Below are 6,000 nucleotides of genomic sequence, written 5' to 3'. Positions count from 1 at the left end.
CTACAACTCTACTGTGTTCGTGTAACGGCGTTTTCACAGACCTATTTATTTTTAGATTGAATTTCCCGCGAATGAGACTCCCACAGGAGCCCAATGATCAATTACAAGAAATTAAGCTGACGTCATAGGGTCACCGAACCGGAACTGTCTTTGTTTTTTGACCTAATTCGCGGGAAGGGCTAGTCTAAAAATAAACCTACTTGTGAAAACGCCTTTTCACAGACGCTGGATGGAAGTTGCACGCTCCAGATGGGCTCCTGATTGAAGACATCATTTCCTGTGGTTTAATGTTATTTTTTGTTAAAGTGGGAACTCTCTTCAAGCTATAGGACATTTGCATGATGATGCCATTTGAGTTTAAGTCCCAGAATCCTTCAGGTTTTTCTTGTCTTATGCTACTTAGAGCTGTTGTTATTTTTACCCGGCTGGGAACACAAAATTTAAATAAGAAAAGAAAAACAAACTGTATTCTGGTAGTTGTAGTCAAATGACGCTATCGTGAAATTTGGCTATTGAGACCATTACTCCTATTGAGTTACTGAGAACTGCTGGCTTTGTTGGCTATAATTTGCTCGTTTCTATCCTTTTGTCTCATCATTTCTCTTTTTTTTTCAATAATAAAGAGATACTGATAAGAAAGTTAGAGACACATGAAGGGCGCACCCAGAACAAACTAAAAGAGATCCAAGGTAAGTTGAGGAGAGTCTTGAGCTATGCTTATGAATCAAATTAAGAAGACTTTGTATTTAGGAGAGCACAAATTTGTATATTAAAAGAAAAGGCAAGAAGTAACTCACTTCCTTTATTGCCTGTTTGGTTTTCCTACTAGAATCACTCGAGCAGTGGAAAGCAGAAGGAAGCATTACGCAGATTGAGTTGAACAAAATAAAAGGTATGCACTTAACGATAAATAGGCTTCAACCAAAACATGAAGGTAAATTTGACAGTGGATGGTTGATTTTTAGGACAACTGACATTGTGTACCTAAAGGTCATAAGAGATGACTTGATGTTCAGATAACAAACCATTTTGCAAATATTATAGTTATGGAGATGGTGCAATGTCAACCCCGGTAAATGTATAAAGAAACTCTTATGAAGGAGCACCTTGATTTTTTCGAGTATCCCCAAGTCAACCACCTAACTGAGCAAATGTCAGAATGATTTATGTTTTGAAATTGCATCGTTATAATTAGACTTTGTAACTGCTTGATACAGTTCTACTCAAAGACCCACATTTCACCCTTGCTCATCACAAACTGTCTCCAGTAGCTGGGAGTGTCGATCGTTGGTTCAAATGCCCTCTGGAACTCGGAGTTTCCGAGTTGCCCATGGATGAAATTTCAGAACATATATCATCCATAAGTCACCATTGGAATTAGAAACATTAATTTTCTCCAATTTTCCATGCAGCTCTTTCACTATCAGCTGTGCGATAATAATAATGATGATGATATTGGTAATGATAGTAATAATGAAAAAAGAATGAAGCAGTGATAGCGTTGACGATGAAGTTGAAAGTTCAGTAAAAGCACAGGCATTTTAAAGCTTTTGTTATACTTCCCAAAAGAGAAAAGGACTTTTTTCTGCCTTTTGAACGTAACGTTCGTCGCCTGGTTGGTCGAAATGATCATTTCTCTTTTTACCTTTTCTCTCATGATCAGAGTCTTCTTTCGGTGAGGAAATCTGTAGAGCAAAGCTTCAAGAACATTATATAAAAACATCCAAAGTGCGAACGTCTGTTTGGTCCAGGTCGTCTCTTGTAGATATTGATCAAGTCTACACCCGGCTGTCTGTAACACAAAGAGAAACCACCTTAACTGGGTCAAAACAGAAAAAGATGGCTCACTACAGTGACCTCTTCACGCCAATCGGTAAGGGAATTAACCCAAAGAGGATTCTTGTGCAGGGAGAGACGGGAATTGGTAAAAGCACTTTTGCGAAGAGGCTGGCAATCGACTGGGCTCGACTTGATGACACCCACACTGAAGATAAGCAAGCCGCTGTTCTGAGGAGGTTCAAGCTTGTTGTTTTCGTTGACCTCAAGGAAGTGTCGAAATGTCAAAGCCTCAAAGATGTCATTTATAACTCGAAAATGTTTGCCCGTGAAGACAAATGGTTAGTGGACGGTCTTCTGAGTTATATGACGAACCATCAAGATGAAGTTCTTCTGTTGCTGGATGGCTATGATGAGTATCACAGTGGACACGAATCTCAAATCTTTGACATATTCAGAGGAAACGAATTGAGAGACTGTTGCGTGTTGATAACAAGCCGAATTTCCAAAGCTGGTGAGCTCCAAGAATTCCAAGACCTGCTTGCAGAAATAACAGGATTCAGTAAGGAGGACAAACTAACGTATCTAACTCGACAGCTTGGTGACAAAAGAGATGCCAGAGACTTGTATGATCACTTGGAAGAAAACGACCTGCTAGACCTTGCAAAAGTTCCGTTGCTTTTGCTCTTCTTTTGCACGCTGCGGAAGATGGGACAGTTAGAAGGCTTGTCGAAAGCGAAAACGAGCTTATATTTAAAAATTGTCCAGCAGGTTTTAAGTCACAACCAAGGAAAGAACACCCCTCCTCGCTTTAGCACAGTAGAGGATAATTCAGAGATCCTCAATCAAATCGGTATGGTGGCGTTAGAGTGTCTTTTAAACGATGACCACATCTTCCCATATGGTAAACTTTCTTCTGAAGTCCTGTGTGAAGAAAGTGTTGTCATTGGTTTACTTCAAGTAACTGAGTGTACAGAAAGCTTGCAACCAACGGAAATGGTTTCTTTCATTCATAAGAGCATACAAGAATTCTTAGCAGCCTGGTACGTGACTCACAAATGTATACCTGATGGAAATCTCGGTTTGATTGAAGAGCACACTCAAACCTTGGAAGGCTGTCGCGAGTTCGAGAACGTTTTTCTATTCATATGTGGGCTTAGTGATGAAGGAGCAGCGAAAGTGTTTGATCATTTGAAGTCAGTGAGAATAAACGATCCTTCACTTGATATATCAGAAGCGATACCTGATGAAGACCACAAATACAAGCCTCTAGATGACGCTGTTGAGCTCGAAAGGCACGTGCACTTCAGTCATTTGGTTTTTGATTGCTTTGAAGAGGTACATTCAAAGCAAGAGCTTGCAAAATTTTGCGTTGATTGCTTCGGTGGTATTTTAGTTCTCTCATTCCCACTCTCTGACCTTGCGTTATTGTTTTCTGGTGTAGATTCTTGGACTTTTGTTTTTGATCGTGGTTATTACTGTTTCGACTCAAAAAGTTTTATTTTAACTCATTACAAGGTTGTAGAAACACTGAACTATCTTGAGGCCTCAGTGAAGATAACTGAGAATTCTGAAAATGTTCCCCTTGGAGTATTTTTGAGAAAGTTCCTCGACGTTGACTGTGAAGTGTGTGGTTTTTCATCAATCCTTCATATCCACGACGGTGATATCAATGTATATTTCAGAGATGTAACACTGCATTGTGCTGCCCATGCCAGACTATTCACAGAGAGTTCACAGGCTGCTGCTTTACCGTGTCATTCGGCAAATTTGGTTGCAGTAAAGACATCTCTTGAGTTCTTAAGTACGTTTCGGTGTTTTGGACTTTCTGCAGTGAAAGATCTTGGTGCTGTAATCAAAAATTGCACCTATTTGATGAGTATCGACGTTCATCGTATGGGAGACAGTGTTTGTGAATTTTTGCAACAGCTCCCAAACCCTAGCAAGTGTGATTTAAAATTGGATTGTCTGTTCATGTCAAAAGGAGCTGAAGAACTCACTGAACTGTTGCCAAGTTTTGAAAACATTACCGAACTTTGTATTTGCTTTGTTGGGTTCTGTGCTGAGAAAGTAATCATGAAGTTGGTTTCCAGTATCATGCACAAGAGCCTCGTAAACGTGTCGCTATATCGAATTCATGTGACTCCAGCAGTTGCCGCAGCGATCGGTCTTTCGCTCCCGAGATTGTCATCCTTACAGCATTTCCGTTTAGTTGGCACAGGTGATACCAGTTTAAATGTAGAAGACATGTTGGCCCTTTTTGGCGGAGTAGACAAAGACATGCCATTGAAATCGTTGACGTTCAGCAATGTCAGTGTTAGTGGGAGTCTCAATCCACTAACCAGAAAACTTTCATTTTTTCCGCATTTGACAAGGCTAGACCTTGAATGTTTGGATTTGGATGAACGTGACCTGCAAGATTTGGAAACGACCTTTAGTGATATCCCAAACCTGGAAAGCCTGAGCCTGAGAGGTAACGCCTCATTCTTAATGAAACTTCGTGAAATCAAGCACTTTCGTTGCTGGGGTTGCAAATTGTCAGGAGAAACTTTACGAATTCTTAAAGAAGCACTTCCCCATTTATCCACATTTTCCGAAACCTCCATTGTTGACTGATTGTCCAAGGCATTGACCTCGTTCCAAGTGCTGTGCGACAAGCAAGCAGAGTTGAATTGGTTTTATTGCCTTTTCGGTGTTAAGAGGACCTTACTTCAATCAGGAAACTACCAACACGATCCAAGTTGTGGACTCCGAGTTTGTATTTACTAATACCGAATTTTTAGAAGACATTTTCGAGACGCAAGAATGCGAAAAACGCCAACGAAATTGCAAGTTACAGATCATGACTAAAGAGGTGAAATCTGAATGGTGGAATCGTTGTATTTGAACTACGTGTAAACAAGCTTGTCACATGACACCATAGCAAACTTGAGACAAAAACGCAAATGGATTTCTTGTGGTAGCGACATTTTCCAAGCAAAAAAACCGTACGCATTAAAGGGAAAATCTTACCTTGAATTCTTTGCTCTGAATACCACGCCAAAGGTTGTTGATCGAGCTCGGGATACCCTCCCCGATAAGCTCCCGGCTCCCCGTTAAACAGATTTGCCTTATCTTTCCTCCAGCGACGGAACCATCGACTCGCTGATGCCGTATTCTCCGGCGATCTCGGAGTTATTTTCTACAGCTTCTGCTTCGGCGACTATTTTAAGTTGTAAGGTTTCCAGTCGAATAACGTTTTATAAAACGCTTCGCTTGTATGAAGACACGTTTCCTGTGAGGTCAACAATTGTTTAATAATAATCGTCACCTCACGATCACGTTGCTTGTTTGTTTCCTATCTTCCGTGTTCATTTGATTGCTTTGAGTATAATTTTTCAGTCAATGTCAATTTGTGTTTTAAATTACGAAAATTCCATAGCAATAAGAAAGAATGCGAATGTGTAACTAGTGCCACTCCTCATCTGAGCAAAAGCACGGGTTTCGAAAGAAAAAAGTCTACTAGTCAGAGGAGAATAATCGCAGCGTTGTTATTTTCAGACGATGGGAAAGAAAAAAGTCACTCGCATCATCCTACGTATCGGATTATCGTTTTTTAAAGTAGATCGAACACAGTTGCTAGAAATCTATGATCACAGCCCTTAAAATATTCACATCTTTGATAAAATTCAAACTTTCAACAAACCCATTCGTAGCATTTGCGGTAATAAAGTTCTACGTCTGATCATGTGATTTTTATTCGTTTGAAATGTATCCTGCGTTAATTTTTGGGTTTTTTTTCCGTTGTGGTCACTAGACACCACCAAATATGGTCAACGTCCATTAAAGGGAACTTCCACTGAAACAAGAAAATATTTTTAAACAACGTAATAACTCAAACGCACCCCTTTAATCTACGACTGCCTCTAGTTAAACCTTCCTCTTCTCTGATTTCGTTTATATTTCCCGAAAGAATATACTAGTGAGGTTTACGTCCGTGGTGTTTCATTGTTTCCTTTTTTGTTGGCAAGGAACCCAGGCTGAGCAAGCGTATTAAAATTTGGACAGAAGCCTTCAAATTGAAATAATTCATTTTGTACTTTTGTTTATTAAAGGAAACACATAGTTAATTCAGTGAAGAGGTATATACCTTATTCGCTTGTATCGAGCTTGTATATTTTCCAATACAGATCATCGTTTATAATACTCGGGAGTTGATCCTTTGTCTTGTTCATTAAAAGAGTG

Source organism: Montipora foliosa, chromosome 13 (genome assembly GCF_036669935.1).
Source record: "Montipora foliosa isolate CH-2021 chromosome 13, ASM3666993v2, whole genome shotgun sequence".
NCBI lineage: Eukaryota > Metazoa > Cnidaria > Anthozoa > Scleractinia > Acroporidae > Montipora > Montipora foliosa.
Note: the sequence above shows the minus strand (reverse complement) of the source record.